The 21,999-nt window shown below is 49.0% G+C and overlaps 1 long non-coding RNA gene across 1 annotated transcript; it reads left to right on the top strand.

The window, feature by feature from the left end:
* Window positions 1-14: 14 nt before the first annotated feature.
* LOC144942687 (uncharacterized) lies at window positions 15-17,640 on the top strand. The gene is made up of 3 exons (XR_013639405.1): window positions 15-153; window positions 6,976-7,068; window positions 17,560-17,640. It is a non-coding gene; the product is annotated as an uncharacterized LOC144942687 (long non-coding RNA).
* The last annotated feature ends 4,359 nt before the right edge of the window (window positions 17,641-21,999 follow it).

Genomic DNA, 21,999 nt, shown 5'->3' with positions numbered 1-21,999 from the left:
CTGACCCCTCCCCCGACTCGTTTCCGGGGCAGCGCGGTGACGTTGTCGGTGACGTTGCCGGAAGCCGCGAGAGACGAAATCGCGCGGGAAAGAAAGATGGACTCGCGAGAGGAGACGGAGCTGCGCGCCGCGTTCAGCGCGGAGATCGTCCGGGTGCGCCGCTCCACCCCCCCCTCTCCCTTCTGCTCTCACCTCCCTCTGCTCTCCCTTCCATCTCCACTGCTCTCGCATCTCTCTAAAATCGCCTCACTCTCCACTGCGCTCTCATCTCTACACTCCCCTGCCTCCCAACTCACTCCAGTCGGTCCTCTCTACCCTCTTTTCACGATTCTACTCCCATCACTAATTGCTAATTCTCCCCCCAACCATCCACTCCCTTTGTAAGATATTGGGAGGCGTCAGTGCTGTATAAAATAGCAGTCGTTAACGCATTTCAATACAAACCCTTTCACACTGCCCGGTCAAATCCATGCACACGTCGCTCTCATCCGAAGCGCTCGTACTTCTTGTCGATTGATATCTTCACGGGCACGGCCAATTCACTGGCTGCTCCTATGTTATTATTATTGACCATCCCTTCTAGCCCTCACGCGCTGTAATACGATAAAGGAGGAACATATAGATTTGAAGCTTTCGTGACTGCAGGAATCCATACTCGTTGGTTCTTTCGGTAAAGTCACGAAGGTATAAAATAAAATAAATCACGACGTTTCGGGCGCAACACAAGCGTGTTGCGCATGGTCTGCTGCTGAGGCAGACTGCCTCAGCAGCAGACCATGCTTTCCCACCTGATGATGGACGCTTGTGTTGCACCCGAAACGTGATTTATTAAATTTTATACCTACGTGACTTTACCGAAAGAACCAAAGAGTGAGGAACATATTCTTTGGTTCTTTCGATAAAATCACGTAAATAGAAAAAAATAAGGAAAATAAAAAAAGCACACTAACTAGTCTATATAAAGTGCATCGACTGCCTTGTTCTTAATCGGAGTGAGTGTACTGGCAATCTATAATGTAGACTGTAGACTGGTTATTAAGTTTGGTGAGTGTACTGGTAGTCTATAATGTAGACTGTAGCAATGGTTATTAAGCTGGGTGAGTACTGGCAGTCTATAATGTAGACTAGCCTGGTTTTTAACCTGGTTCTCCTGACTGGTTATTCAAAAACACGTCTATTATGATCTTAAAAGACAATGAAAACTCGGTGAACTAGTCTCTATATAAAGTGCGTCGACTGAACATCTGCTGTAACAGTAGACCGATGTACAGACCAATGTTAGTCCTGAAATTCGGGCAGCAGCAGCACAAACAGCACCACGGCAGCTAAAATCTTGAGCCAGCGGCAGTCTGCAGTGAGGCCATATTGAAGGATGTGTAATCCATGGGGCAAGCTGCCAGACTGTCAGACTCGCTGCTGAGCTGAGTGATAGCTAGCATACTCTTAGGTTTTTTCGGTAAAGTCACGTAGGTAAAATTAAAATTAATAAAAGTAATTATAAAAATAATAAATCACGACGTTTCGGAGGCAACGCAAGTCTCCGTCATCAGGTGGGACCGTCACAGCTAGATTTACTGTATCAAGTGAGGCAAAACATTTCAAGATACAAGTTCTTAAATACAAGTTAAGGGAGGAGGAGGGGGGAGGGGCTTATCTGAATGTGGTAGCCAATGAATGGAACGTATTGGGGGGGGGGGGGGGCAGGGCTAAAAGAGAACAAATGCACATGCTAAAGGTGCACATGCTAAAGGTGCACATGCTAAAGGTGCACATGCTAAAGGTGCACATGCTAAAGGTGCACATGCTAAAGGTGCACATGCTAAAGGTGCACATGCTAAAGGTGCACATGCTAAGGGTGCACATGCTAGAAGAGAACGACAAAGCACATGTTGTTTTACCCAGTGTTGGTTGACAATCCAAATACATAAAAGGAGAGTACTGTTAAACGCTGGGGATGTTAACACTCGGTAAAGTAGAATAGTACCTGTCAAATCTGCGAGCAAATGAGCACAATCAATAAAATGTAATCAAAGCAAATCTTATTTGACAGGTACTATTCTACTTTACCGAGTGTTAACATCCCCAACGTTTAACAGTACTCTCCTTTTATGTATTTGGATTATCAACCAACACTGGGTAAAACAACATGTGCTTTGTCGTTCTCTTCTAGCATGTGCACCCTTAGCATGTGCACCTATAGCATGTGCACCTTTAGCATGTGCACCTTTAGCATGTGCACCTTTAGCATATGCACCTTAAGCATGTGCATTTGTTTGCTTTTAGCCCCGCCCCCCCCAATACGTTCCATTCATTGGCTACCACATTCAGATAAGCCCCTCCCCCCCTCCTCCCCCCTTAACTTGTATTTGTAATGTAGTAACTCGGCGGGAGACGACTTCACGGGTAACACACTCTTTATTTTATCAAACTCGTTTACAGGTGACTAACACCTACTTTGTATCTCGGGTGACAAACACCCACTTAGCTACTTGGCGACTAACGCCCACTGAGCTACTCGGATGACCAACATCCACTTAGTACTCGGGTGACAAACACCCACTTAGCTACTTGGCGACTAACGCCCACTGAGCTACTCGGATGACCAACATCCACTTAGCTACTCGGCGACTAACGCCACTGAGCTACTCGGATGACCAACATCCACTTAGTACTCGGGTGACAACCACCCACTTAGCTACTTGGCGACTAACGCCCACTGAGCTACTCGGATGACCAACATCCACTTAGCTACTCGGCGACTAACGCCACTGAGCTACTCGGATGACCAACATCCACTTAGCTACTCGGCGACTAACGCCACTGAGCTACTCGGATGACCAACATCCACTTAGCTACTCGGCGACTAAGTCTTCAGCTCCGTCTTCGGGTCTTCAACTGGGTAACTCTCCCCGAGTGCTCTCGCGCGTCCCCCTTTATACCCCACCTGCGGACGTCGCTGCGAGCACCCACTTATTCGACCAATCGCCGGGCGCTGGCTACGATCCTCTTTTCCCACATCTCATCGTGCCTCACCACTCACGCCGCGCCGCCCCGTCATCTGTCACTCCCGGCGCGCGCGTCCACACCACGCCCACGACGCGTGCCCAACACCGCACCCCGCGCCGCCCCGTGATCCATCACTGTCACAGTCGGCGCACGTCAATACCACCACTACATCACCCCCTACCACATAGCTCGCAGCCGCCCCGGCTGCTATAAAAATATACAAACCCCCCCTGTGTGCCCCGTAACACAACCCAACAACAAGAACAACAACTAAGCTAACAACACAACACGACGCGAACACTACCATCCGCAACCCTCAACCAATGCCACCGCGACAATAGAACAATATATACAAACCGGCGAGTGACAATAGCAATGTGTATGCAAAAAAAAAAAAAATGGAAATTTTTTTTTTTCTTTCGACTCGTGCAGTGTCCCCTTTTCTTCCGAGCGTCCCTACAACGGGACATTACCCCGGCAGAGGGGAACACCGGCCGAGCTCGGTGTAGAGCAAAAAACGTCTTCATGAAAATTGTTGAGACCTAGCCCGAGTCCGCCTTGCCGGTCCGTCGTACGGCACCAGACGCGGTTGAACGTCCGGTGGTGCCGGCGGTTCAGGAAGACAGCGGCCAGGCATCGAGGACTCGTGCGTGCCCCGGGGTTCAGGCTCTCGACGGTCAGCAGCCGTCAAGCCCGAGGCACCGGGTTTTGTTGGGATGACTTGTGGCCCTGGTCGTCGTCCCGACGTGGTCCTGCGGCGCGCTGACGCGGGGCCCGGCACCCGGCTGCGACGTGACCCCGAAGGCCGCAGTTGTAGCAGACGACGGACGTCGTAGGTTTCGGTTGCTCCAGCTTGCGGGGCGAACGTGTGGGCGAACGACCTCCCGTTCTCCACTCCCCCGGACGCGATGCAGCGAAGGCCTGCTCCTGCACCGCAGCTGGCTGAGGTTCGGCGATCGTGGCGGCCAGTGCCGCGTTCCCCGGCCATTTGCAGACGACCCCCGGCTTGCGTTTGAGGACCTCGTACGCGTGAATGCTCGTGGCGATCGCCAGGGAGCAGATCTCCATCTCGTCTGCCACGTTGATGGGGACCCCCAACTCGTGGGCCAACACCAGCAGCTGCTCCGTCACCATGGCGTCCTTCCCCTCCTTATCCATGCGGGGAAAAGCTGCGTCCGCCAAGGCGAGTAGTGCCGTGCGGTAGGCTAGCGTCGTTTCCCCAGCCACCTTCCGCCGATCGTAGAACTGGTGGCGACACGTGGAGGGCGGCCCGAACACCTTCGCCATCAGGTGTAGTGCGGCCTGGAGCGTAGAGCGGGACGACCTTGCAGCAGATGTGAAGGCTGCAAGCGCGTCGTCGTCAAGCATCGCTGGCAACGCACGCAGGGCAGTGGTGTCGGACCACCCCGACATCTCCTGATGAGCGAGGAACCTTCGTTGGAAGGCTCCCCAGTCGCCCCCATCCGCCTTGAACGCCGACAGCGCGGGCAATCTTTGCTGGAGGACCCGATCGTCGTCGACGTCGGAGAGATTTTCCCGCGCTCCGCTGGAGTTGTGTAAAATGTCGGCTCGGTTGTCAGGCGCAAAATGGAGGGCTCCGGCGCGCGCTGATGACGTGGGCTGCGCTGCGCGGAGGTGTCCGGCCACGTGGCGTCCGTCTTTCCCGCCAATCGGTGGCGGCCCCCCAAAAACGGCGGCAACTTCCAGACTTTTGGCGCGAAGCGCCTTTTGGCGGGAATCCTCCAACGTCGCTTCCTCCACGACCCCCGCAGCCGTTTTTCCGCTCGCCGGAACGGAGATGTCGGCCAAGACAGCGGCGGCGGCGAGTAGCAACTCCGCCAACCGGGAGTGCGCGTCCTGGAGGCTGGTGTCGGAGGCAAGCGGAGCGTCGGCCATCACCGCGAAGTGCTGCATCGGCGGCAACTCCTCGTCCTCTACTCCCGAGGTCGGTGTCCCCGGTACGCCGTCGTCATCCCGACCTCGCTCGTGGGTACGGGTAGTCTTCCTTGTGTCCATACTTCTTGAAGACAGGTTTACTTCTGACGCCAGTTGTAATGTAGTAACTCGGCGGGAGACGACTTCACGGGTAACACACTCTTTATTTTATCAAACTCGTTTACAGGTGACTAACACCTACTTTGTATCTCGGGTGACAAACACCCACTTAGCTACTTGGCGACTAACGCCCACTGAGCTACTCGGATGACCAACATCCACTTAGTACTCGGGTGACAAACACCCACTTAGCTACTTGGCGACTAACGCCCACTGAGCTACTCGGATGACCAACATCCACTTAGCTACTCGGCGACTAACGCCACTGAGCTACTCGGATGACCAACATCCACTTAGTACTCGGGTGACAACCACCCACTTAGCTACTTGGCGACTAACGCCCACTGAGCTACTCGGATGACCAACATCCACTTAGCTACTCGGCGACTAACGCCACTGAGCTACTCGGATGACCAACATCCACTTAGCTACTCGGCGACTAACGCCACTGAGCTACTCGGATGACCAACATCCACTTAGCTACTCGGCGACTAAGTCTTCAGCTCCGTCTTCGGGTCTTCAACTGGGTAACTCTCCCCGAGTGCTCTCGCGCGTCCCCCTTTATACCCCACCTGCGGACGTCGCTGCGAGCACCCACTTATTCGACCAATCGCCGGGCGCTGGCTACGATCCTCTTTTCCCACATCTCATCGTGCCTCACCACTCACGCCGCGCCGCCCCGTCATCTGTCACTCCCGGCGCGCGCGTCCACACCACGCCCACGACGCGTGCCCAACACCGCACCCCGCGCCGCCCCGTGATCCATCACTGTCACAGTCGGCGCACGTCAATACCACCACTACATATTTAAGAGCTTGTATCTTGAAATTTTTTGCCTCACTTGATACAGTAAATCTAGCTGTGATGGTCCCACCTGATGACGGAGACTTGTGTTGCCTCCGAAACATCGTGGTTTATTATTTTATTTTTATTATTACTTTTATTAATTTTATTATTTTTGACCTACGTGACTTTACCGAAAAAAACCTAAGAGTATGAATCATTGCAGTCACGAAAGCTTCAAATCTAGAATTGATAGCTAGCAGTCAGCGGTACGGTGGCATACAAGTGACACATCTCCCACAGTACTACTTCTCCCGGTAGGACTTGTCTGACCGTTGAAGAAACTGAACTGTGGCTCATTTGAAGGCCAATGTAGACAAATTTTTATCGAGGCTTCATCCCCCACCCCCCGTTTTCTATGCGTACGTACATTGTCAGTAGGCCCCCCCATAAGCAAGCGTGCGCATTTGGGTTTGTTTCCCATTCCATGTGTACGTACTAACTGGATGGCCCCTTAAAACCCTCCGCTAATGGAGCTATATTGATTCTATATATCAAAAAAGTGTTATGCCTTTTAAAATTGTTTTTACTGTGTCCGATTTCATCATTGTAGCATGTGAGTGGTCGCTTTTGTTTCCAATTCTGCGAGCAAATGAGCACAATCAATAAAATGTAATCAAAGCAAAGATTTTTTCCTGGATCGAGCTGGGTACATCACGTGCAAGTGGCACGCCCCCTCAATCCCCTTTTTTTGATTGGTTAAGCGCCACTTTTATTTCAGTCTGCTTTTATCGAATTACACCGCCCCTACCAAAGCCCACTTAATAGTTTGGGTGGTGTAAGAACCTATTATTTATTATTTGTATCCTTGTTATTTTAAACAAGCATCTCTAATTGTGTTATCATCATAGCCTATCAACTCCTGTGTGAAGATCATTGTATCTTAATCGGCCTATGTCCACAAATCCATGTGTACTATGTCTCGATGCAATTCCAAACATGCATCACTCCACGCTACTATGCACACTTCGTTTTTGTTTAAACTCGAATTTTTTTTTTATCATTGACCGATGTTGCCTGTACTGTACATGTCATGTGACGATACTTCGTAATGGACGTGTTTCATTGAAGGAACTGGAGAAAGCTGTCGTGTTGGTGACCCAACTCAGAAAGAATATGTCTACTTTGGATACATCTGCAAATGAAATTCAGACACTTTCACAGGTAGTGAATTAATTTCAACTGTGGGCTTACAGCTGCCCGTTAGGGCTGTTAAACAATAACTATTAAACCAGTAACCATTCTCAATATGGGTTACCAGTTCTGAAAGTCGGTTACCAGTTCTGACAAGTCAGCAACCAGCAATATAAACCAGCAATAAATGCGTCGTGTAGGGCGTGCGAAAGGCACGGTGGCCTAAAGTCACCGGGTGGTAAAATCTCTCGTTTCTCACTTTAAATGTTACAGGCGTAACCCTACAATTGGGACACTCGCACCACTTCTGGCGGAAGGACCTCCACTAGAGGGAACTCTCGAGGGTATTTGGTCGACTCTTTCCCGCTGACCAGACGGATTGGAAGAAATGGTCACATTCACACTTTACCCCACTGTACGTGGCCTTGCTGATCGACTAAGTGTGGTGCACTCATGTATACTATTGGGTAGATAGAGGCACGATTCAGGAAACGTGCACTTTTGTTTCAACTTCCGCATAAAGTAGATGGAATCGAACCAGCGACTTCTGCATTGCAAGTCGAGTGTGCTATCCCCCCCTAGCATCTCCCTTGATTTCTCAGTTTAAAAGGTATTCATGTTATGGTAACACTATGTAACACATTTTTGTTCCTGGGTAGTAAGTGTTATTTTGTAATTGCTTATGCCTATAAAGTATAGAAAATGGTTATTATTCCCCACAAACTTTGCTTTTGTGACCAGGACAGTGATATTTTGAAATTTACCTATTTTCAATGAGAAAACGGGCGAATTTGTGCGATTTCGTTCACATAAAGTCAGAAAAAATTTATTAATAAAAATTAACATGTATTTATACGAACATAATACAAAAATTACTAGAAAAGGTTTAGAAGCGAGTAGTTTTTCGAGATTTATGATTATACTGTAAATCTATTTCACGAATCAGCCCCCAAATGTAGTCTCCCATCATGTTCTCATACTGTAGCGGCGTTCAAGGTCCAGTATATCCTGCTGGAAGCGCTCGCTTTGCTTCTCCGAGTACGCTTCGATGTTCTTGAATTTATCCAGATGAGCATCAAGGATTTGGACTTTGAGGGACATCCTACAGCCCATTGTGCCGTAGTTCTTCACCAGTGTCTCAACCAGCTTCACATAGTTTTGGACCTTTTGCCCAGGAAGCCGCGAACCACTGTGACAAAGCTGTTCCAAGCCGCTTTTTCCTTACTAGTGAGCTTCTTGGGGAATTAATTGCACTCCAGGATCTCCTTTATCTGTGGTCCGACGAAGACACCGGCTTTGACCTTTGCCTCAGACAGCTTAGGGAAGAAGTCTTGAAGGTAATTGAAGGCTGCCGACTTGTTATCTACAGCTCTGACAAATTGTTTCATAAGGCCCAATTTGATGTGCAGTGGTGGCATCAGCACCTTCCAGGGGTCCATCAGTGGCTCCCACTTGATGTTGTTCCTCCCTAAAGAGAACTCGGTCTGCTGTGACCAGTCCCGCCTGTGGTAATGCACCTTGGTGTCCCTGTTGTCCCAAAGGCAAAGATAGCAGGGAAACTAGGTAAAACCGCCTTGGTGACCCATCAGTAATGCCACCATTTTGAAGTCTCCGATCTCCCAGCCATACTCATCATACTTTAAGGCGTCCAGCAAGGTCTTGATGCTGTTGTAATCCTCTTGAGGTGCACCGAGTGAGCCAGGGGAAGAGACGGGTACTTGTTACCATCATGGAGCAGCACGGTTTTGATGCTCCTGGATGAGCTGTCAATGATTACAGCAGTGCATAGTGTCTGACCAGCTAGTTGTGCTTCAGGCTTGTTTCATCTGGGCCGGCCCTCTAGCTGCTACCGTAGGCGCATACCAGGCTCAACATCCCTGGTGAGTCGGTACAATCAGCAGCTGCCAACGCCGAACCCCTGGCGGCGGTTAACTAACCCGGACAACTCAGCTTGTCTGAGCTTGGGCATGTGGAACACCTGGTGGAGGAAATTCCACCAAAAGGGTCTTTGGACCTTCCACTGCAACCAGGACCATCTCCAGTCGTCTTGACTACATCTTGCCACTGGGTACAGATGGGGCTGGTCGAGAGAGTGAGGTTGACGCTGCGCAAATCACCCTCACTTAAATCCAAGTTCTCCGCGCAAGTCATGGCACTTTTTACCATCGTCATTATCCAAGTCCTGTGGCGATGGGTGAGCGACGAAGCAGCAGGCACGGATATGCTGGAAGCTGTAGCCGCAAACCTGCACGCAGGCGGCTCAGGATATTGGTCGTTCCCTCACTGGACTGAAGCAGCAGTGAAGTCTGGCAGCACCCTGAGTCACTGAGCAGCCCTAATCAGGATCACACTGCTCACCTCCATAGTGAGGAAAGGGTTAGAAAAGGTACCCTAAACATTGCCTGCTTCAAAACATCCTGGCCTTCCTACCGCAGCTGGCGGGATCCCATACTTGCGGTCGAAAAACAAATAAAATGAAAAAGACCAAAGTGATACCACTCACTGTTGGCGCCTGGAATGCACGGACTTTGATGGACACATCTGGATCAAAAAGTCCTGAGAGATGCACCACCCTTGTGGGCAGAGATCTAGGCAGATATAATATGGATGTTGCTGCCCTTAGTGAGACCCGACTGGCCAATACTGGACAGGTGACTGAAGTGGGTGCAGGTTACACATTCTTCTGGAGGGGATGAGGCCAGGAGGAGAGACGTGATGCTGGTGTTGGTTTTGCAGTAAAAAACCACCTGGTCAACCAACTGGCAAGCCAACCCAAGGGTATAAACGACCGTTAAATTACCTTAAAGCTCCACCAATTGGGTAAAAAGGAGGCCACCGTCAGCAGTGCCTATGCCCCCGTCACCAGTGCCTATGCCCCTACCATGATCGTGAGGAGATCAAAACCAAGTTTTATAATGACCTGGAAGTCATTATTGCTGCCACAGCCAGCTCTGACAAATTCCCGATAATTGGTGAATTCAATGCCAGAGTTGAAAGTGACCATCGATCATGGAATGGAGTAATAGGCGCACATGGCATTGGAAAATGTAACAGCAACGGTCTTCTGCTGCTGAAAACATGCTCTGAATTTTACCTGCGCATCACCAACACGATATTCCATCTACCAAAGCGCAATACAACTTCATGGATGCATCCTCGTTCACACCACTGGCACTTGATTGATTACGTCATCATGAGAAGGAGCGACCGGCACGATGTCAGGCTGACTGACCATCATCTCATCATCTCAAAACTTAACATCCGGATTAAGCCTTCCAGACGCCCACAAGGAAAAAGACGTGTCAAGCGTCTTCACATCACTCGCCTACAACAGGAACACACCAGACTGGCCTTTGTTGAGGCTCTAGACCAGGGGTCTCAAACTCAAATTACCTGGGGGCCGCTGGAGGCAGTATCTGGGTGAGGCTGGCTTCTCTTGCCTACTTCTTGCTGCCAGAGACCTGGCAGCGCTTCCTCTCACATAGCTGAGCCACATTTGGCTTGAGGGAGGAAGCAGTTGAGACCCTCAGTATGGCTTGAAGATGATCATCAGTAAATCTGGACCTGTACTTGGACTTATTGAAGTTCAAGGTGGAGAAAAGCTTTTCACACAAATATGTGCTCCCAAAAAGGCACATGGTCCGCTTGAACATTCGGGATAGCTCAGGGAAGCTGGGGTTCAATTCTCGCAAAAATTGCCCAAGCCTGTCTTCTTTTCCACTCACCTCCCTGAACTTGGCTTTGAGGTCAGAGTTGCACTGCAGGTCAATAAGCTCCATTTGAAGCACAGGAGGGGCATCTTGCACATCAAAGGAGAAGGGATCCGCAAAAATTTGAAAAGTGGCTCTGTGCGTCTTGAAGTCTGCAAATCTGTGATCAAATTCCTCCTGTAGCCTCAAAATGGCATCAACATACTTCTCACCACTGAATGGTGTGCCTGCATTCAGGAGTGCCTTGCATGCTGGGAATTGGCAAAGGTTTGTCTGAGAGAGCTGGGCTTTCCATAACACAAGTTTTGTGGAGAATGCTCCCACGTTGTCATAGGCAGCACTGACGAGCTGCCCCTGGCCTTGTAACTTCTTGTTCAGTACATTCAGCTCATGCGTGATGTCAACAAGAAAAGCTAAGTCCATGAGCCATTTGGGATCACTTAGCACAGGAACAGCCACCCCATCCTTCTCCATGAAGGCTTTCACTTCTGCTCTCAACTCAAAAAATCTCTTCAAGACGTTTCCCCTGCTGAGCCAACGTACCTCGGTGAAGTAGAGCACATCCTCATATTCTGACTCCATTTCCTCTAAAAAAGTACGGAACATCCGGTGCTTTAAGCCCCTGGTTCTGATTTGGTGGATGCATTTCACAACAACAGACATCACATTGTCAAACTTCAGGCATTTGCTGCAAAGGGCCTGCTGATGGATGATGCAGTGCAGAGCAATGGCCTCCTCCACACCCTCCTCTACTAGTTTTCTTTGAACAAGTGCCACCAGTCCATTTTTCCTCCCTGTCGTTGATGGCGCTCCGTCGGTTGTTATTCCAACAAACTTCTTCCATGGCAAACCGGCATTCACAATGGCATCACACAGCTGGCAAAATATCTCCTGAGCGGTGGTGTGGCTATGCATTGAAATTACTGTGAGCAACTCCTCCATCACTTCAAAATTGTCATCAACACCACGGACATATATTGTGAGCTGGGCAGTGTCAGTGATGTCTGAACTCTCGTCAAGAGCGACTGAGTATGCATTAAAAAATTTGGCTTTCTCACGCAGTTGATCATAAATGTCACTTGACAGGTCAGAAATGCGCTCTGCCACGGTGTTAGCAGAGAAAGGCTGATGTTGCTAAATTGACCTTTCTCTCCCGGACAGACTATACTTGCAGCCTGTAAGATGCACTTTTTGATAAACTCGCCTTCTGTGAATGGCTTTCCTGCCTTAGCAATCATCTCACTAAACACGTAGCTTACTTCGACTGCTGCATTATTCTCTTTGGTTGCTTTCTTGAAGACATTTTGTTGCCTCAGTAGACATGTTTTAAGATTGGCAACCTGGTTGGCTCTCTCATCTCCCTGGTATTTTGCATACTCCTCAGCATGTCTAGTTGAGTAATGACGTTTGAGGTTGTATTCCTTGTGCACCGCAACTTTTTCTGTACAAATAAGACACGTCGGGGTGCTCATGTGCTCAACAAAGAAATATTGCATCTCCCACTTTTCCTGAAATTGTCTGTGCTCGTCACCAACCTTTCTCTTCACTGCAGGCTTTGAAAAATACATGGTTGGGGCTGTGTGACAAGATATATATTCATTCCACTTGCTGTCGCTCATGCAATAAAGTTTCAGTCAAGTGTTTAGCCAACCAGCGACGCACGGAGACGTAATTTCCGCAAATGCACGTTATTTCCGCTTTTTCCGGTAACAACAGGTGCGTAGATTATGGGGGGGGGGGGGGGGGGGTAATGCGTTCCCATCAGATTTCGTCCCCACACCCCAGTCACATACAGACACAGCTGTAGCGGCTGCTATTATACACGCTTCTCTGTTTAAAGCACGGGGATCTGAGCCGGGATGAGCTGTGGATCTGCGCTTTGACGAGCTCCGGTGTGCGCACAGTGGAGAGCCGAAAGAGGGAGAGGAGAGGACTATATGAGGCAGCGTCATTGTGTGACCACGGGGTTCAAATGCTGCTGGCCACTGTCGGGGCTTTCGCTGCCTTCAGTCACATCATCACATTTTTCTATGCATTTTGTGCTTACTTTGTGCCGGCGTGTTGGCTTGCCTGCGTTCCGGGACTTATTTGAGCCAATTCGGTACCTCTCGTATCGAAAAAAATATGAATATTAAAAAAAGTTTTTTAAGAAATGATTAAAATAAAATATAACAATATAATGTAATCACTAGAAAATTACGGAGCCCCTGTTGACATCGGTTGATGAATTACTAATTTGTGGCCACGCAATAACAAGATAATCTAATAAGTTATATATAAAGCTTTCTTAACAACAGCATCACAATTTCATAAAATAATAACAAATGCAGACTTCTAAGATGAACCAAAATAATTATGCACATCGTCATGTACAGTCTGTGGCTCGGTGCGTAAATGTCACCACCAGAGGATGAGGGAATTAAAATAATTAAAATTCATCCACACATATCAGGTGTAAATAATAATGTAAAACAGCCCAGACTGTAAAATGTAGGTATTAGCTCAATGACGTGTTATAAACTGCTGCGGTTTAGAATAATCCGTCTGCGTAAAGAAGCTCCCAAAACCTCACAGCGCAGCGTGTGCGTAAAGGAGCCGTGGTCTCCCTTGAATTTGCCTTCAATTTAACAAATTGTGTGTGTTCCGTTCGTTTTCTCCGCTGGACACAGAAGTCGCCTTTTCTCAAGATGCCACTTTATTAATCACTGACACAAAGACTGATACCGTCACTGCAGAATAGCCTAAAAAAGTCCCACTGCTTTGTAAGTGGCATGTGTGTGCTGTTTTAAGCGTCGTTTTATGTGCGTTCTGGGACCTGTGCTCGTCGTACCTGCGCTGTCATATGTACTTAGCGTTCCTGCACCTTGTGATTTACAAATGAAGCACTGGATACATCATGACCTGCGCAAAAGAGGGCGGAAAACTATGAATATCACCCTCCTGCTCTCCGCACATCCAAAGCCACTCTTTTCTCTCCTGGCTCTCTCTCACTCACTCTCACACGTACATAAACACACACACACGACCCCGCCCCCCATGTCACTCACATGCATGCCGCATTCACTGGACAGGCACACAGTAGGAAACCAGAACATCATAACATTGTCCCACACAACAGCTAACAGCGGGGTTGCTACAATATAAAACTCGCGGGCCGCACTAACATTAAACTTTCATATTAAGGTGGGGGCCACAAAATATCGTCCCGAGGGCTGCAATTGGCCCGCGGGCCGCGAGTTTGAGACCCCTGCTCTAGACCATCACCTGGAGTCTCTAAGCTTCGAACATACAGATGCTGAGGCAGACTGGACTGCTCTCAAGACCGTGTTGCATTATACAGCCCTTGAATTACTTGGTGTTCCCATACATACACATCAAGATTGGTTTGATGAGAACGATGCAGACGTCTGAGCACTCCTTGACGAAAAACATCGCCTGCATGAAGCATATTTGAATGACAGCAGCTCAAGCTTAAAGAAAACTGCCTTCCTCAACATTCGCAGGGTTGTCTAGTGGAGACTCAGAGTCATGCAAGACACCTGGCTGTGTGCAAAAGCTGAGGAGATTCAGTCCTACGCTGACAGTAACAACACCAAGTGCCTCTATGATGCACTCAAGCAGGTCTATGGTCTGCAACACTCAGCAACTTCACCTCTCCTGAATGCAGATGGAACAACACTCCTCACAGAGAAGGACAAAATACTTGCGAGGTGGGCTGAACACTTCAGCGATGTCCTCAACCAGCCATCATGCATAAATGAGGAGGCAATTGCGAGACTGCCTCAAGTTGAAATAAACCAGTCCCTTGTTGTTCTACCATCAATTGAGGAAACCAGCAAAGCCATAAGCCTCCTCTCATCAGGCAAAGCTCCGGGGTCCGATGCTATTCCAGCAGGAATCTACAAGGCTGGAGGGCTTCGCTTAGTCTTGAAACTGACCGACCTTTTCCAGTCTCTGTGGAAATTAGAAGCCGTTCCCCAGGAGTTCAAGGATGCCTCTATAATCCATCTCTATAAGAGGAAAGGCAATCGGCAGGCCTGCGACAACCATAGAGGCATCTCCATACTATCAATCGCTGGCAAAATCTTGGCAAGAATCCTTCTGAACTGCCTGCTGTAACTACAGCAGTGCATAGAGACTTTGGTGGTACATGCTTTGACAACAGAAGTGCATACTGAATGTGGTGGTACCTGGTATGATTACAGCAGTGCATACTGACTGCGGTGGTTCCTGGTATGATTACAGCAGTGCATACTGACTGTGGTGGCACTTGCTTTCACTACAGCAGTGCATACTGACTGCAGAGGTACCTGCTATGATTACAGCAGTGCATACCGACTGTGGTGGTGCCTGCTATAACTACAGCAGTGCATTCCGAAGTTGGTGGTACCTGCTTTCACTACAGCAGTGCATCCTGTGGTGTAACCTGCTATGATTACAGCAGTGCATAGCGACAGTGGTGGTACCTGCTATGATTACAGCAGTGCATACTAACTGGTGGTACATGCTATCACAACAGTAGTACATGCTGACTCTATAGCAGTATATATCGACTTATAGCACAAACCATGAACCTGACAAAGTGGAGTGGTGAGGCCTAGTCCCATGCAGAGCCCCCGGCCTTGCCTAGATTGCCCAGCCTGCAGGCTGGGGGCTGGCCGTTACCCCCCCCCCCACCATCCCCCCGGGCCGCGCATGGTCCCTCCCCCCCACCAAAATGCGTGAGATGGTGTGGTCGAGCGTGCGTATAAAAGAAATAAATAACAAAAAACGCACAATATCGCTAATTAAACTAATTTAAAGGTGACGGACGTGAAAAATGAATAGCGCTTGCCAACCGCGGGGCTTTCGGCGTGGTACGTGGCAAATACATTTTTACGTAAAACCCCACCATTTGAGAGCCAAATCCCTCGCAAGCGCGTGAACACACATACAGACGGACAGACAAAAAATGACATTTATATATGATATTTTTTCAATGACATTGAAAATTGTCAAACATTTTTTAATTTAAAACTTTTACAATTAAAAAAATTGTAACAAATTTATAACATTAAATTCCGAGAAACAATTGTCCATCTTACCTTCCAGAGTTTTTTTTTGCATTGCTCGCAGGTGAAATGAGGTGCCCAGGGTTTGTTTTGATCCCTGGCAGGCATGCCGAAATATGCCTTGTACGCCTCACACATCTTAGCAGATGCTTCAACAGAGTACTTTTTTGCTCTTGTCTTGATAAATTGGCCGCAGACAGCAAAATGTGTCTGCTGGATGCATGCAGCCTCTTGATGCCATCTCAGAAAAATGCAGATATGTATCCACTTATACTGGTAGGAACGAAGTGAACCAGCCTACAATAGATTATATCGTCCGTCCGTCCGTCCGTCCGTCCGTGTAGCAACATCGCCCCCTACTGCAAACACTTGGCAGGACCCTACAAAAACCTTTAGACTCAGTGGGGCTTTCCTGGCTAAACAAGTGTAATAATACATTATGTTTATATTCTTTGGTTATTCGTTCCTACCAGCCCACCCCGCAGGGTCCTGTTACAACTGGAACTAAACTGAACTGGTGGGCTTAAGGCCCCTGTATTTATATTACTATTTATATTACTGGAAAGTTGTAGAAGTTACTCCAAGTTTACTCAGCACTGAATCTATCTGGAATTTTCTGGAAAAATTTTTAATTTCCAAAAATCACTGTCCTGGTCATAAAAGCAAAGATTGTGGAGAATAATAGCCATTTTCTGTACTTTGAGGCACAAGCAATTAGGAAATAACACTTGCTACCCAGGAACAAAACAAAACAAAAAATGTGTTACACTGTTATTGCTGTAAATATTTATATTTGTATCAAAACGGTAACTTGTTTTAACCAGTTGCATTGGTGTGATTCACGATTTTGCAAAATAACTGAATTTAACAACTTCATTGGCGATTATGTTTCTTGTTGCATTTTTTCTGCAATATTTAAATTTTACATGTCTTGTCACGTTGAGGTGAAGACATTTCCATTCGTAACTGTGACGGCCTGCAATGCACAGTTGCCAATTATGGGAAATTGCATAATTGGTAACTATAAAAAATGGTGAGAAAAAAATTGTTACCTCGTTGCTACATGTAACATTTTCTTCAGCAAAAACACATTTTTACCTTTTTAAGTGAGAAATTAAGGGACTTTGCCATAGTGTCATGGGTTGCGCACTAGACTTGCAATCCAGAGGTCACCGGTTCCATTCCATCTCAAGGTGCGGCATTTGAAACAACGAAGCAAGTTTCCTTAATCCTCGTGCCCCTGTCCGTCCAGGAGTATACATAGGTGCACCACAGTCACTCAGCAGGTCATGTGTGGTGGGGTAAAGTGTGGGCATGTCCACCTTTTCTAAGATGCCTTTTAGGGCTGCCTCTAGTGGAGGTGAGCAATTGCAAGAATGCACTTGTACGTGTTAACTGCTCAGAAACGGGAAATTGCACCACGTGGTGACTGGGGCTGCTATGCGGGTTGTACATTCGCGTATACAAATCGGTACATTCATTACTAACATTTCATTTGAATTCACGACTAGTTCCTGGCTTCCAGGATCGGTAATTTAGTCTGAAAAACGATTACTGATTTACCAGTTATTTAACAACCCTAGTAAAAACATATCTATATGATTCAATAGAGAGCTCCAAAAAACTGGTGAATTGTGGGGTATATGATCCACAATATGGTCCGCTGGTATCAATGTGGTTTTGTTTTTAGTTCTGCTGTACTGTAATTGTTTTACATGTTTTTTCGGATTGTTTCTCACATTCTAATTCTTGCTTTTCAGAAATGGAAAATCTTTCAAGTATATCTGGATAACATCAATGAACTTGCCGCTGCATTGTCAACACTGCAATGAACTGTTTCCTTAACCTCAACATTTTGTATGTGTAATAAACGACTGGACCACGATGTCTGGCTCAGTGTCCTTTATTCGGTTCGTACTGTATTCCCACACGGCTGTCTCTACTCTGTAGCTTCTCCACGGTGCTGACTCCGATGTCGGCCCGGTCCACAACAGCAGCCCCGCTGCTGTTACTCTCACACAGCCCCCCTTGGCTGTACTCGCTGCAACTCCTCTCTCCTTCGTCCTCTGCAGCTCTGACAGCCTCGTGCTGTCTCTCCCTCTTCTCTCCCGCCACACCTGGCAGCCACACCGCTGCCTCTAACACGCAGCCCTTCTGGCTGTCTTCTCCGCAGCTGCACACCACTCCGTAGCTTCCTCCTGTCTTCGGGGTTGGCTCCCGATGGCCGTCGGTGCCCCCCCTCTTCTCACTCGCCCGCGTGGCCTCACTCTTTTCCGCTCACACCCCGACTGACTTCCCCTTCCGGTTTACCCGCTTAAGGACCCGAACCTTCCACCCACGTCACATGGCTCCACCCCCCGTGACGTCACATCCGGAAGGTCGCTTACGCCCGCATTACACCACCCTCCCCCGTAGAAAAATCCCAGCCGACCTCGGCTGACCAATAGCAAATCGTAATGCGGCGAATCGACCTTCCCCCCTAAAGGACACTAAGCATACAATGTAACAGCAAGAACAACAACAACAACGCAATTAACATCAACGAACGTACAAAAAGCATGCAATAAATACAACTGTAAGAAAAAGATAACAACACAGCAACAATCAACGAAACGTAAGCGATTTGGAACGTGTGCGGGTCGCCGGCCCGTCCCGGACGGTCGGCGGCCCACTCGCAGAACGGAAACGCGATGAAAGTCGAGGAATGACAAGGGGTAATCCCCCTGTCGCAGCTGGAAGTCCACCAACGTCCCGTGTCCCTAAAGAATCAGTCTTGGGCTTGTCCCGTGACCGTGCCTGCAGCTGGGTCGGAAGGGCTGCAGGGCTCGAAGGTCCCGCAGACCTGGCAGGCGTCCTCCGAGCAGGGCCCCTCGTCCCCCGCAATGTCACGGCCGGCCTGTCTGGAACAGGTACGACAGGCGCTCTAGCAAGATCAATGGACGCAGGCAGGGGAGAGTCAGCAGCAACAGACCCCGGCAAGGCAACATTGGGGGATGACGCATCATGTAAGGGAGCAACATATGGTTTCAAGCGCGACGTATGCACAACCCAGCGACGAGATCCAATTTGGACGCGTGCTGACTCCGATGTCGGCCCAGTCCACAACAGCAGCCCCGCTGCTGTTACTCTCACACAGCCCCCCTTGGCTGTACTCGCTGCAACTCCTCTCTCCTTCGTCCTCTCTGCAGCTCTGACAGCCTCGTGCTGTCTCTCCCTCTTCTCTCCCGCCACACCTGGCAGCCACACCGCTGCCTCTAACACGCAGCCCTTCTGGCTGTCTTCTCCGCAGCTGCACACCACTCCGTAGCTTCCTCCTGTCTTCGGGGTTGGCTCCCGATGGCCGTCGGTGCCCCCCCTCTTCTCACTCGCCCGCGTGGCCTCACTCTTTTCCGCTCACACCCCGACTGACTTCCCCTTCCGGTTTACCCGCTTAAGGACCCGAACCTTCCACCCACGTCACATGGCTCCACCCCCCGTGACGTCACATCCGGAAGGTCGCTTACGCCCGCATTACATATGTATTAACTTACATATGTATAGTTATTAATAAAGACTAGAATGTGATGGCCATTTTGTGCTCTATTTGATATTAAGACTAATTGTTCCAAATATTTGAGTGGTACGTTTCCATGCCCCTGTGAATTCAGCTCTGCATATGGGAATGTGCCTATGCATTTCATGATAGTAATGTAAATGCAATTTAAGTTACTCGGAGTTACAACCACGGCTAGTGATCTCTTGCTAGACTTAAGCATCCAATACTTATACACTAAAATGAAACACTAATAAAATAAGGTGCTGTCGAGTGACTCGGACTCCTCCAAACGCAGGATGAATGTTGCTTTGGCACTGCTCTCATCCACCACAGAATCAGCAGGGGGCCGCTATGGTGTACCCAGATAATGTGGACTCTGCTTGTCCCAGTTGCCGAGTCCTACGATTTTTGCCTTCCGTTATGCTGGAAGCTTCATTCACCCATGGCCGTCACCCCCCACCCATCTCGCCTCGCGTGTCTGCTGGTGGACAAACGGGGTGACAGCAGAGTATGTGTCCCCAGGCCGGTGGGACAGCACGACACAGAGCTGTGCTGCACCATCCATGGTGAAAAGCCGGCTTGGACGCGACCGGCAAATCGTCATCATCGTCACAGTATCTCGTCCACATATACTTTTGAGATGCCCGAGCATGGTCTTCACCTCCACGGCACTCCTATCACAGCGGCTTCATCTACATGATAGTGTGCCACTTCTGCTGGTGTGCCAGTCACCAATTTGCTGCCTGGTTGAAGCCAATCTGAAGAGTGAATAGAGGACAGCTAGATGCCCTGTGCAATGGACTTGAATGTCCAATTAAACTCTTTAAATATGTTGTGTTTTCTTGATCAATGCTGCCATGCACAGGTGTGGGATTTGCACAGCAGCTGCAACCTGTTGCCCATCTCCTGGCCGACTTGCACCAAGAACCTGAAATTTTGCCAGCTATCATAGGTGATTGCTGACACCACTTGCCCCTGCAGGCTTCTAATGCTATAAGGTGGATATTTGGTATGTGGTGCAGGGGTTACTGCACTATGCTTAAAACCCGGTGACTGGAATTTGATTCCCGCTAAGTCAGCATCGATGATGAAAAAAAAAATTTGGGTCGACTGCCTAAAATGAGTACCTGTGGAGACGACGGTGGTCGGGAGTGGAGATGGCCACCTACTTCATGTGCCGTGCCGGCCTCAATAGATGCTCACTAACAGCACTTGCTACAACATTCTGTTGAAGTCCATATATAGTCCTTGACTTACGAACATCCGCACTTGTGAACCCGCTTCCATGATATTTATGTAGGACTCGTACTCTCGTCTTTCTTGTCTCGTTTATTCACGCGTAGAGTTCACACCTCCTCCTTATCATCGCTCCGTGTCTCTCCGTTCGCTCCGATGCACAACCCGCCATTAACACTCCATGTCTTTCCGTTTCTACCGTACACTGTATTCTCTCTATCCACCACTACCGTACACTGTGTTCTCTCTATCCACTGCTACCGTACACTGTGTTCTCTCTATCCACTGCTAACCATACACTGTGTTCTCTCTATCCACTGCTACCGTACACTGTGTTCTCTCTATCCACTCTACCGTACACTGTGTTCTCTCTATCCTTATCGTATCTATCCCTGCTCACTGCTGCTCTGTCCCGGGCACCAACCACTCACTCCAGCTCCAATCCCAACCAAGACTCCCGTCTCTCCGTCCCTGCACCAATCAGTCCCAATCAATTATCTCATCCCCCGCTTTGCTACTCGCCCCCAGGCCCCCAGTCTCACGTGACCATGTTATTGCCGCCAGGCCGGCGTTGGTCATTAACCACTCACCCTCCTGACCAATCACCGGCCTGCGTCCTCAGTCACCCCTAACACCTGTTGCGTCTCTTAACGACCTCCCCCTTAATGCCACGACAACAACAACCGTGTCCTCAGATGCTCCCACTGTATTCTGCTCGCTTGCCTAGCAACATGTCGCGTGGCGCATGATATTTCAAGTCCTACATTTATATAATTTTACATTGACTTAAAACGTGAACTCGCACTTGTAAACTGAACCACGGAACTATTTTGTTCAGCGAAGCAATCGTCCGCGAGATCTATTGAGTCAGCTTCACGCTGAGAGTGAGTTTGTGTATGCACGCACGTGTGTGTGTGAAAGTGAGTGCGTGGAGTGGTAGTGTAGCGGTTAGCATGCTGTGCTACGGGTTCAGTTCCCGCTCACAAACAACACCAGTGTAGTGTTTTGTAAAATCACTCGGTCGGACACGTTACAAGTCACCTGCTTACACTTTATTACTCTATTCTTGCACCAGTTGTAGGCACTCCTGTCTCTGTCTATACGGTCACTTTTGTTAACCAACTTTCCCTATCTACTTGACACCTCGCTGACCTGCCTGCGGCAGCTCTTCCTCTCAGCAGCTCCGCACTCACAGCTCCGCACACAAACAGCAGCCCACACAGGGCTTGCACACAGCTGTGCTCACACAGAGCTTGCAAACAGCAGCGCTCACACAAAGGCTTCGCTCACAGCTTGCACACAGCATCCCTCCCTCTGCGCCGCTGCCCTCGCCTGCGTTCCCTCAGATCCACTCACTCGTCCAATCCGGGTGGGGGGATCAACCATCACCTGCCCGGCGACTTGTGAGGGTTGAGGTCCGTGCCTGGCT

Source organism: Lampetra fluviatilis, chromosome 28 (genome assembly GCF_964198595.1).
Source record: "Lampetra fluviatilis chromosome 28, kcLamFluv1.1, whole genome shotgun sequence".
Taxonomy (NCBI): Eukaryota; Metazoa; Chordata; class Hyperoartia; order Petromyzontiformes; family Petromyzontidae; genus Lampetra; species Lampetra fluviatilis.
The sequence above is the reverse complement of the archived record's forward strand: the minus strand, read 5'-3'. Positions and strand labels throughout refer to the sequence as shown.